Below are 11,494 nucleotides of genomic sequence, written 5' to 3' on the forward strand. Positions count from 1 at the left end.
AGTAAATCAAAAGAAATGGAGTTTCAACTCTAAAAGCATTTCAGAGTAACATAAAATTTTAATTAAGTCTTTGGAGGGCTAGCATACAGGGACCATAACACGCAGCCAAGGGTCTCACAAAACCTTTAGGAACGATTCATTGCAGTTCCCGTCATTAAGGCCTTCTCCCTCACCCCCTTTCACAGGCCACAGGCCTCTTCTGGTGCCTCCTGAAAGCTATGGCCAGCCTCCCTTTCACAACCACTTCCCACCTCTTATAGCTCTCCTCTTGGTCCCATGGCTGAACCCACAAGCAATTCAGGATCCTGCTTCCACTCGTGCTCCCAAGGTGAGGTAGGGGGAAGCTTAGGAATACTTTAGGCCATATTTTTATCTTTGTGACATACTATAAAACCCATCCAGGATGGGTCTAAAGCATTCTTTGACTACATATTCTGTAGGTATTGAGCAGTGTGAGAAGCTGCACCTTCATAACAACTCACGAAGCATCCCCTGTGGGATCCACAGGGATGGGAATTTCAGCCTCATTTACTGATGAGGACACAAAGGTTCAGAGGGGTGATTTGACTTGCCCAAATCACAGAGCCTTAAAGAGCAGAGCCTGGTCTTAAACCCAGGTCTCTGGCTCCCATTTTAAGGGTATGTCCATTAACTTCCAGAAAGTGGGAGCTGAGTAGCAGAGTCGATCTTTGGGTCACGCACGGTACAGTGGGAGTCACAGCTTCACGGGGAATGAGTGTAATTTTGCTTTGCTGCACAAGCTTGTGGCACTTCTAGCAGTAACATTGGCTGAGGGATGAGTGGGGCTTGGTGGAGAGTGGGGGTAGGGAGCTGCCTTTGGGACTCAGACTGGGTGACCCTCATGTCACTTGTGCTACATGAGCCCACCCAGAGAAACACTGTGGTCTAGCCATCCTGGTGGGGCTGCACTAAGACTACTGGTTCCTCAGCAGCCAAAGCTGCTTTTCTTGATGGAATGCAAACCATTCCTTGACTGGGGCTCTGCCAAGCCTTGGCAGGATCAAATGTGACATTCAGTTCCAGATTAATTCAAATTGGAACAGTTTTGCTGAAGGTGTAGAGACCTGTGATTTATTTATTTATATATTTGGTTGGTTTTTTATTTATTATTTTCTGAAACCCCGAAATGACTTTAACAACATGGTTTTAGATTTCTGCATGTGAGATGCGTAAGTACATAGAAGCATTTTTGTAATAGATACTATTGTAATTATAATAACAATGGCACCTTATTATATTTCTTTAAGGTTTGCTTCCTTCTTTTAAGCTTCATCCTAGGAATTTGGGCTGGAATTTAGGGATTTCTAGAACTGCACAGTGTGAGAGGAATGGACGTGTCCTATCTGCTTTCTGAATCCTCTCTATGAAATTTCCACCAAGTGTCCTCTAGTTGGACTCCCCCAGCCATGGGGAACTTCCTACCTTACTGAACAGCCCATTTACCCTCTGACAGCCTGGTTGTCTATATCAAACTGAATCAATATTAATTTTTTTAATTAATCAAAATTAAACAGATTAAATTATTAATTACTAAATTATTAAAGGTATGCGATTAGAACTTTTTAATGTAACCTTGTGGGGGGCTCAGGACTGGGTGGGCATTTTTCTGGGGCTTAAAAAGCAAATCCTTCTTGTTGAAAATGTAAACGTTGGAAAAATTGTCAAATTGTTATTATGCAGAGTATACAGATCAGAAACACATATTTCTGTGATGGTTGTTCATGATGCTCAGTGTCGTCACTTAGAGCCAAGCAGTGATCACACTATGCAGCAGGGGTTCTCAAAGTGTGGTCCCTGGAGCAGCACCATCAGCATCACAGGGAACTTGTTACAAAGGCCACCCCACCCTACTGAGTCAGAAGCTAGGGGGATGGGGCCCCACAAAGTGTTTGCACAAGTCCTCCGCAGGATTCCCATACATGCTAACTTTGAAGCCCACTGCTCTACAGAATATTGTCTTCCTGCTCTATGACTGTGTGATGGTGAATTTTTTATGTCAGCTTGGCCAGGCCATGGTGCCCAGTTGATTGGTCAAATACCAGTCTAGATGTTGGTATGAGGAATTTTTTAGATTTAAATCAGTAGACTTTGGGTAAAACAGATTACCCTTCATAACATGGGTGGACCTCATCCAATCAGATGAAAGGCTTAAGAGAAAAGACTGAGGTCCCCTGGGGAGGAAGGAATTCTGCCTCTAGACTGCTCTGGAACTCAAGACCGCAAAACCAACTCTATCAGAAGTTCCAGTTTGCCAGCCTGCCCTACAAATTTTGGACTTGCCAGCCCCCATAACTGCATGAACCAATTCCTTAAAATCTCTCTCTCTCTTTCCATATTTCCATCTTTTTATCTTTCTATCCATCCATCCATCCTATTGACTTTTTCTCTGGAGAACTCTGACTAATACAAACAGCATTAGAACCTAGTCTTGGCAATCCTTCTCACTAAGCCCAAACTCAGCTACACGATCTTTCTTAGCACAAGACTCTAGACAGCTACTTTCCTTAGGCAAGGGTTGGTACAGGCATGAAACTTAGCTATTCAGGACTTAAAATACTAACTAAGAGCTTAAAATTTTATAGGTATACCTGGTTTAGCAGAAACCATTTGATTTTAGGTCATCCTTTGAAAGCTTCTTTATTTAAAAAAAAATTCCAGCTTTCAGTGAGCAGTTTAAAACCCGATGGATCTCAGTTTGAATCCCCACTCTTACTTACCAAATGACCTCAGACAAGTCACTTAACACATGTGAGCCACATTTTCCTCATCAGTGAAACAAGGTTACTAAGATTTTTTCCTTTTATGGCTTTAATAAAGCTTCTAGGTAGCATATCCGAAGTGCTTATACTAGGCATTCAGTGAATGGTAGTTGTTATTTCAGCTTGTTGTTTCTAAAAGTGGGGTGTACTAGAAACATATTACTGTCAATTGGGAGTTCTAGGTAACCGTTCTCTGGTTAATCTTGGATTTATTGTGATGTAGCAGAGACAGCACTTTCAATTGTAATCAATACTATGATTATTTGGGCAACGCACTAGGCACTGAGTGGGAAGGGATAAATCTTATGAACATGGAAGACGCAATATCAGCCCTTAGCAGAATGAAATACCGAAGGGAGGAAGAAGAGAGTGAAGGATTCACCTACAGTTTATTGTAGAAAGAACCCAGGCAAGCCATAAGTTCTTGAAATTTCTATTAAAGCAAAACAGACTTTCAAAGGAGGACATAGAGTACACAGTCTCTTGGAGACATTATTGGTTGTACACAATTCTAGAGATATGTATGAACATCATCAAACGAAACAATTTTCTGTTTTCAACTGGGAGGAAGCCTGACTTATATAAATAAGCACAGATTGGTAAGTGAACTCAGCATAGCCCAAACGGGCCAAACCCTCTTGTTCCTGGAAATGCTCATATATATTATGTTTAATTTTATGTTAATAACTTCAAAAAAACAGATGCAGTGGATAGAATTTTAGAAAAATAAGGGTCAAAATTAGTTCATGAAGAAATTAGAAAACTTATATAAACCAATAATTATTAAGGCTAGGTATTCAGAGACTTCCTGTCTTCAAAGCCTTGAGTCCAGGTGAGTTATAGCTGAATTTTACAAAACTTTAAGGAATACTTAATTCCTGATTTTTATAAGTGATTCCATCAAATAGAAAAAGGGAAAGTTTTCTGGCTCATTTAACAAGTCTAATGTAATTTTTAATTCAAGATTCAAATAAGAACAATAAATGTAAAGAAAACAGCACTCTAACTTCACTTAATGTAGCAGGAAAAACCTAAATCTGAGCTAAGTGAATGAAACAATATGTTAAAAAATATATCATGATCAAGTAGAGTATAACCTACAAATGTGCCTCACCATTAGAAAAGTTATCACAAAGCCCTTTGGTAAAAAAATTTACCGTGTTAAAAGCCTAGCAAAGAAAAATTACATGACAATGTAAATTAATACAGAAAAGTATTTCATGGAGTTCAACAACTTTTATGATTTAAGAAAAAAATAGAAAACTAGGAACTGGAGCAATTTTCCTTAACTCGGCAAAAGTTATACTCAAAAATCCAATAGCAAACTTACTATTTAATGGAGAAACATTAGTCCCATATTCTTTTAAATTAGCAACAAGATAAGGATGCACATGGGTACTGTTTGCTTGACATGGCATTTGGGGTTCTGGCCAATGCTGTAAGAAAAGGAAAAAGAGATGTAAGAGTTGAGTGGGAGAGAGATTCTAGCTGCTTTATTGACAGTTCAGTGAAGGGAAAGGTGGAAGGAAGGAGATCTCAGAAGAGACTAAATAATCCAGGTGAGAGGTAATGGTGGCCAGGGTGGTAGCAGTATAGGTGGTGAGAAGTGGTTGGATTCTGGGTAAATTCTGAAGTTAGAGTTGACAAATTTCCTAAAGGATTTGGAACTGGGGTGTGAGAAAAAAAGAGGAGTTAAGGGTAACCCAAAGGTTTTTCATTTTATTTTGTTTTGTTTGACCTGAGCAATGACAATTACTAAAATGGGGGAGAAAGCAGTAAGAACCGTTGGTGGGGAAGATCCAGAGTCAACTCTGAAAATGCGAAGTTTGAAATTTCTATTGGATATTCAACTGATAGAGAGGAGCCTAGGGTTCAAGGAGGAAGCCTGAGCTATAGAGATAAATTTGAGAGCTGCTGGTGTATAGATGGTATTCAAAGCTATGAAGTTAGGTGACATCACCAAGGGCGATGACTGAGAGACAGGAAGAGGTGAAAGGACTGAGCTTCAGGGCAGTGCAAGCTGAGAGGTGGGGGTAACGTTGGGGTAAGGAGAGAGAGTAGCCAGCAAAGTATGGAGAAAATCGCAGGAGTGTAGTGTCCCAAAAGTCAAGTGGAAAGTTCTTGTGAAAGAAACTGTGCATTGATTGTTTACTGATAATCTGAACAAGTGACACAAGTGAGTGAATAATGATGATCACAAATTACTTAGTTGCTGTTCCAAGATTCATTTCCTCCCTCCCTCCCTCTCTTGCTTTTCTTCCTTACCTATGTATTTTAACAGCTTTATTGAGGTATAAATGATGTAAAATAAATTGCACGTATTTAAAGTGTACAATTGATAAGTTCTGACATATGCGTACACCTATAAAATCACCACCACAGTCAAGAAAGTCAACATCTCCATCACTCCAAAAATTTCCTTCTGCCCTTTTGTAATCCTCCCCTCCTGCCCCTCCTCGTTCCCTCCCTCAACATGTGCAATACTTATGACACAGGATCTACTTTCCATCAGCGTAAATTATTTCTAGGATTTTATGTGAATAGAATCTTAAACATTCTTACAAAGACTTTTTCATCTGGCTGCTTTCACTCAGCATAATTTGAGTTTTGTCTATGTTGTTGCTTGCATCAACAGTTTATTACTTTTTACTGCTGAGTAATACTCCATTGAATGGATGTATAACAGTTAGCTTATCCATTCATCTGTTGATGAACATTTGGGTTGTTTCCAGTTTTTGACAATTAGAAATAGAGCTGCTAGGAGCATTTATACACAAGTCTTTGTATAAACACGTGCTTTCATTTCTTTTGGTAAATACCTACATATGGAATGGCTGGATCACATAATAGCCATATGTTTAACTTTTCAAGAAACTGCCAAACTATTTCCAATGTGATTGTATCATTTTACATTTGTGCTAGCAGTGAATGAGGGTTCCAGTTCTTGCACACGGCCTCTGACATTTGGAAAGATCAGGTTTTTCCATTTTAGCAGTTCCAATGAGTGTGTAGTGGTGTCTCATTATGGTTTTAATTTGCATTTCCATAATGACATCTTTTTATGTGCTTATTTATCACCGATATCTTTTTGGTGATGTGTCTTACACATCTTTTGCCCGTTTTTTAAATTGGCTTCTTTGCTTTCTCATTATTGAGTTTTGACAATTCCTCATATGTTCTGGATACAAGCCCTTATTGGATATATAATTTGAAAGTATTTTTTCCCATTCCGTGGCTTGTGTTTTCATTCTTATCATACTATTTTTTGAGGGACAGAAGCTTTACTTTTGATGAAGTCTAATTTATCATTTTGTTCTTTTGGTAAATCATGCTTTTGTTGTCATACCTAAGAAATTTTTGCCTAAGCCAAAGATCACACATAATTTCTTCTATGTTTTCTTTTAAAAGTTTCATCGTTTGATTTCGAGTTAATTTTGGTAGATGATGTAAAGTACGGTTTGGAACTCATTTTTATCCATATGGATATCAAATTGTTTCAGCATCATTTGTGGATAGCCTATTCTTCTGACATTGAATTGTCTTTGCACATTTGTCAGGTCTTAGGTGTTCTTATGTGTGGGTCTATTTTTGGACTCTCCATTCTTTCTATTAAGCTGTTTGTATATTTTTGCCCCAATACCATATTATTTTGATTACTGTAGTTTTATAATAATTCTTGAAATCGGATAGTGTTAGTCATCTTTGTTCTTGAGAATCAGTGTCTCAATTTCAACAAAATAAATCCAGCTTTTTGGGTTTCCAATGGGATTTGGATTACAGAGTTTATAGATCAGTTTGTAAAAAATTGACATCTTGGTGGTATTACATCTTCTGTTCCATGGATGCAATGTATCTCTCTAGTTTTTGAGGTTTTCTTAAATTTTCCTCAGCAATATTTTTTGGTTTTTAGTATATAGACCTTGAACATATACTGTCAGATTTATCCCTAAGTATTTTATATTTTTGATGGTATTGTAAATGTTATTGTGTTTAAATTTCTGTTGTTCATTGATAGTATATATATGAAACACAATTGATTTTTGTATGTTGATTCTCCAACCTGAAACCTTTGCTAAACTCATTTATTAATTCTGGTATCTTTTTTGTAGAGTCCATTGGATTTTCAACATGGTGTGCTATCTCGGAGTAAAGATAAACATGTCACCTGGCAATCTTAATGCCTTTTATTTCTTTCTCTTGTCTTGTTGTGTTTGCTAGAACCTACAGAAAAATGTTGAATAGAAGTTCAAAGAATGGACATCCATGTCTTGATCTTGATCTGAGGGTGAAAACATTAATCTTTCCCCATTAATTGTAATGTGAACAGTAGGTTTTTTGTAGAAGTACTCTATCAGTTTGAAGAGGTTCCTTGTATTTCTGGTTTTCTGAGAGTTATTATGATGGATGGATGTTGGATTTTTAAAAATGTTTTTACTGTCTATTGAGATACTTATATGGTTTTCCTTTTTTTAATTTACAAATATGGCGAATTACATTGATTGATTTTCCAGTCATAAACCAACCTTGCATTCCTGGGATATGCCTCACTTGGTAGTGATGTATTATCTTTTGATTTTGTTGGATTTGATTTGCTAGATTTTCTTTGACTTTTTCTTTTTGCATCTGTGTTTGTAGGGATATTGGTCTGTACTTTTCTTAGTTTGTAATGTCTTTGTCTGGTTTTGGTATCAGGGTAATACTGGCTTCTTAGAGTGGGTTGAGAAGTATTTCTCTTTTTTACAGTTTTCTGAAAGAGTTTATGTAGACTTGGTATTAGTTCTTCCTTAATTGTCAGATAATGAAGCCATCTAGACCCGGAATTTTCTTGTGGGAAGATTTTAAAGTAAAAATCCAATTAAAAAAATAGACACAGGTTCTTTCAGATTATGTTTACTCTTAACTGAGCATTGATAATGTTTTTCAAGGAATTTGTCCAATTTATCTAACTTGTTGAATATATTGGCCTCAAGTTTTTCATAATTTTCTCTTATTTTATTTTTTAACATCTGTAGAGTCTATAATAATATCATTATCCCATTCCTGATATTAGTAATTCAAATCTTCTCCCTTTTTTTGTGATCAATATGACCTAGAGGTTTATCAATTTCATTGATCATCTAAAAAGAACACCTCCAGCTTTTAATTTCATTGATGTTTCTCTCACATTTTTAAAATTTTGTATCCCATTGATTTATTCTTTGATTATTTCCTTTTTTTCCTCTTTACTTTGGGCTTAATTTGCTTTTCTTTTCTAGTTTTTTTTAAGGTGGAAGCTGAGATCATAGATTTGATAGTTTTCTTCTTTTCTAACCTAGTTTAGCACTATAAATTTCCCTCCAAGTAAAGTTTTATCCACAACCCACGTATGCTGATATGTCACATTTTGGCACTCAATCCATTGATTGAGTTTTCTCCTCATTATGGGTCATTTTCCCTGCCTCTTTGCATGTGTGGTCAGTTTTCATCAGATACCAGACATTTTACTTTTTTTTTTGCTGTGTGCTGAATAGTTTTGTTCTTCTGTATATATTTTTGGGCATTGCTCTGGGACATAGTGAAGTTACTTAGAAACAGTTCAATTCTTTTAGATCATGTCTTAAAACTTTCTTAAGGGGAATTATTCCTCACTCCTGTAGCAAGCCACTACCTAATGCCTCAGGGTCTGTGAGGTTTTCAGTCTGGTTGGTGGAAGAGACACTATTCCGGTCCTGTGTGGATGCCAGATATTCTTGCCTCCTATCCCTTCAGGTGGCTCTTTTTCAGGCTCTGCTAACTTCCTCGCACACCCTAGAGATGAACAGCGCCCTGCTGCACGCTTAAAGGTCCCTGTGAGGTTCTCTGGAGCTGTCTCTCTCTGCTGCTCTCTTCCTCCAGGTGCTCTCTGCCTGCCTTGGTTTCTCTTAACTCTCCGTTTTATCTCCTTAACTCATGGAGTCTGCGCATGGTGCCAGGGTCCTCTCTCTGTGCTGTGGCCAGAAACTCTGAGCAGGGAGGCGGGAAATCACAGGGATCACTGTCCTTCGTGTCTTATGTGCTGTGTCTTGAAAACTGTTATTTCAGATATTTTGTCAGATTTTTCTCTCTGGTTCTTTCAGGTGGGAGGATAAATCTGGCCCCTGTTACTTCTTCTTGGCCATTTAAACCTCATACCATGCTTACAGGTAAGGACTACTATATCCCCACCTTACAAATGAGAAAACTTCTGCACAATTGTTTTAAATAACCTCCCAAGGTCCCCCACTAGAGAGTGGCAGCAGTGGACCCAGCCTCAGAGGAACCCCTGGTCTCTGGGCTCCCACAGCAGAGGAGGAGTTGCGGGCAGGGGCTTCTAGGGGGCGCCAGAGGTCCAGTGTTTGGATAAACCGGGTTGCTTTTTTTCCTTGTGGCTTCTTCCAGTTGGTTCTCGTTGTTGGTTCTTAGCCTGTCACCGCTTTAGTGTCCACTTCTGGCAATTTCTTAGCTTTAAGCTTATTGCCTCACAGCTTTGTTTCTTGGATGGTGGACTGAGCTGAAGCCCCAGAGACACTCCCTGAGGACAACAGCTTACAGAACCCCCAGGGAGGGAGCTGAGAGGCCGCGGTACTGGGCCAAGCACAGACTGACACACGTGGGAAAGCTGGATTTCTTTCACTCTCCAGCGTAACTTATACAAAATTGTATCGCATTTAAAAATATGTTTACAGACTTTGACAAGCTAAAACCTGGTTCCAGATTCCATTGGGCTTGGCAGTCTAGCAATTCTGGGCTCCCTCGACACTGCATCAGTTTACTCTGCTTATTTAAAAAATTTTCTTTTTGCTTTCCTAGACCTTGAGGAAATACATAAAAAAGGTTAAATGCCATAAATTTATTCTTTAAGTAGGCGGTTCAGGGAACTGATTTCAATTGATTACTCTTGTTGAAAGTTCTTGGACTAAAACAGGCCGTCTGCTCAGTGCAGAGGCAGCCTTTCCGACAGACATCTGGGCGTGGTCTCCTTCCTGGCACTGCCTTTCCTCCAGGCTCAAATACAGACCTCCGAGGGACAAAGGGAGGCAGAAGTCACCAGAAACCTTAACGGAATGCAGCTGCATGGAGACCGCTCCCATACATGTGTGTTCACATCTCCTGTGTCTGGGCTCCTGGCCGGCTTACCTTTGTACTCATGGAGCCCACCCAGCTCAGAGTCAGTGCCAATATTCATTTTTTTTTTAAAAGATTTTACTTTTTCCTTTTTCTCCCCAAAGCCCCCCGGTACATAGTTGCGTATACTTCATTGTGGGTCCTTCCAGTTGTGGCATGTGGGACGCCGCCTCAGCGTGGCTTGATGAGCAGCGCCTGTCTGCGCCCAGGACTTGAACCAACAAAACACTGGGCCGCCTGCAGCGGAGCACGCAAACTTAACCACTCGGCCAAGGGGCCAGCACCCTAATATTCATTCTTAATCAAACAATGGATTCCAGCTGCATATATTATATTCTCTTTCCTTATACCCATGGCATCATGATCTCAAAGACTTGTCAACGTTTTTTTCATTTATTTATTCACTAGTTAAAAATATGTTCATAGATCCTGTGAGGGTTTTGGTGTGCAAAACAGACATAATCACTTGTTCGTAGAGCTTGACATCAAGCAGGAGGATCGATGCAGAGGGTGCAGGCGACATGAAGCCAGGAGACCTAACTGGGTCCTGGGGTCGAGGAAGACTTCATGGAGAAGCGAGCTTTAAGGTGGGAAGGGTAGGACCAGCCGGGCAGCAGGGAGGAGCTGGGGAGGGCGTGGACGGCCTTGGAGCCAGCAGTGCCTGGGACACTGTGGCTGTAGCTGCGGGGCTTTGCTCAGGGTTTGGAGGGAAGCGGAGCTGCCCTGGGTATTTTGAATAGAGAGAGATTTCATATGGGGAACTGGGGCTTTTTCAACTGTGGAGAGACTGGGGGAGTGGCAGTCAGGAAGCCTCTCTCAGGACTTCCAGGACAGAAATTGAAGGGAAGTCTTCACTAGTGACCTTGGGGCCTGCTGTCCCAAAGCTGGTGTTGTCAGGAAGGCACCTGGAGACCCGAGAGCCACCTGTCTGCCGTGTCACCTCCCTGCAGCACCCAGAGGGGGATTCTCAGGAGAAGCCCTGGAGGCCAGAGAGAGCATGGCTGATGACCACAGCTGCGGGACAGAGAAACGCGCAATTTCTCCACTTCCTGCTCCAGATCCAGCACCTGTGCTCACGGACTGAGTGTAAGCTCGACCCAGAGGTGACAGTGATTTTGTGGCTCCAGGTGTATCCTTGAGAAGCAGAGGACAGTGTAGCAAGGACAAAGAGACACTGACGACAACAGACAGTCCAGAAAAAGCAGTTTTGGAGAAAGAACTGGGTTCGTGTCCTGACTCTATCACTTCCTGGCTACGTGCCTATCTCCGGTCCTCAGTTTCCTCCTCTGTAAAGTGGGATGACAATACTATCTATCATAGGATCTATCATAAAACATTTGACCCATCGTAAAACACTAGACAAGGTAACATAGGGAAAGTTCTTAGCACAGTACCTGGCGTGGAGGTTTCAATGATTTCTGTTTATTATGATTGTTAGTAATGTTTTTGTTATTATATATTGAAAATAAAGGTGTAAGCCATTAAAGGATTTTAAAACAGAAGAGAAATATGCTCATCTTTTTAAAACATAAACACAGTGGATACCTTCTGACAAAACTGATTCTTTCTGTTTATTCATTTGTTCTTTATCG

At 40.0% G+C, this 11,494-nt stretch overlaps 1 long non-coding RNA gene across 1 annotated transcript in view; it reads left to right on the forward strand.

The window, feature by feature from the left end:
- The window catches only part of LOC139074817 (uncharacterized), a 33,199-nt gene extending 23,351 nt beyond the window's left edge, over positions 1-9,848 (forward strand). The window contains exons 2-3 of the long non-coding RNA XR_011524657.1: positions 8,876-8,941; positions 9,716-9,848. This is a non-coding gene — a long non-coding RNA (uncharacterized lncRNA). The remainder of the gene's footprint in view (positions 1-8,875; positions 8,942-9,715) is intronic.
- Positions 9,849-11,494: the final 1,646 nt, after the last annotated feature.

The sequence above is a fragment of the Equus przewalskii genome, chromosome 1 (genome assembly GCF_037783145.1).
Source record: "Equus przewalskii isolate Varuska chromosome 1, EquPr2, whole genome shotgun sequence".
NCBI classification, from domain to species: domain Eukaryota; kingdom Metazoa; phylum Chordata; class Mammalia; order Perissodactyla; family Equidae; genus Equus; species Equus przewalskii.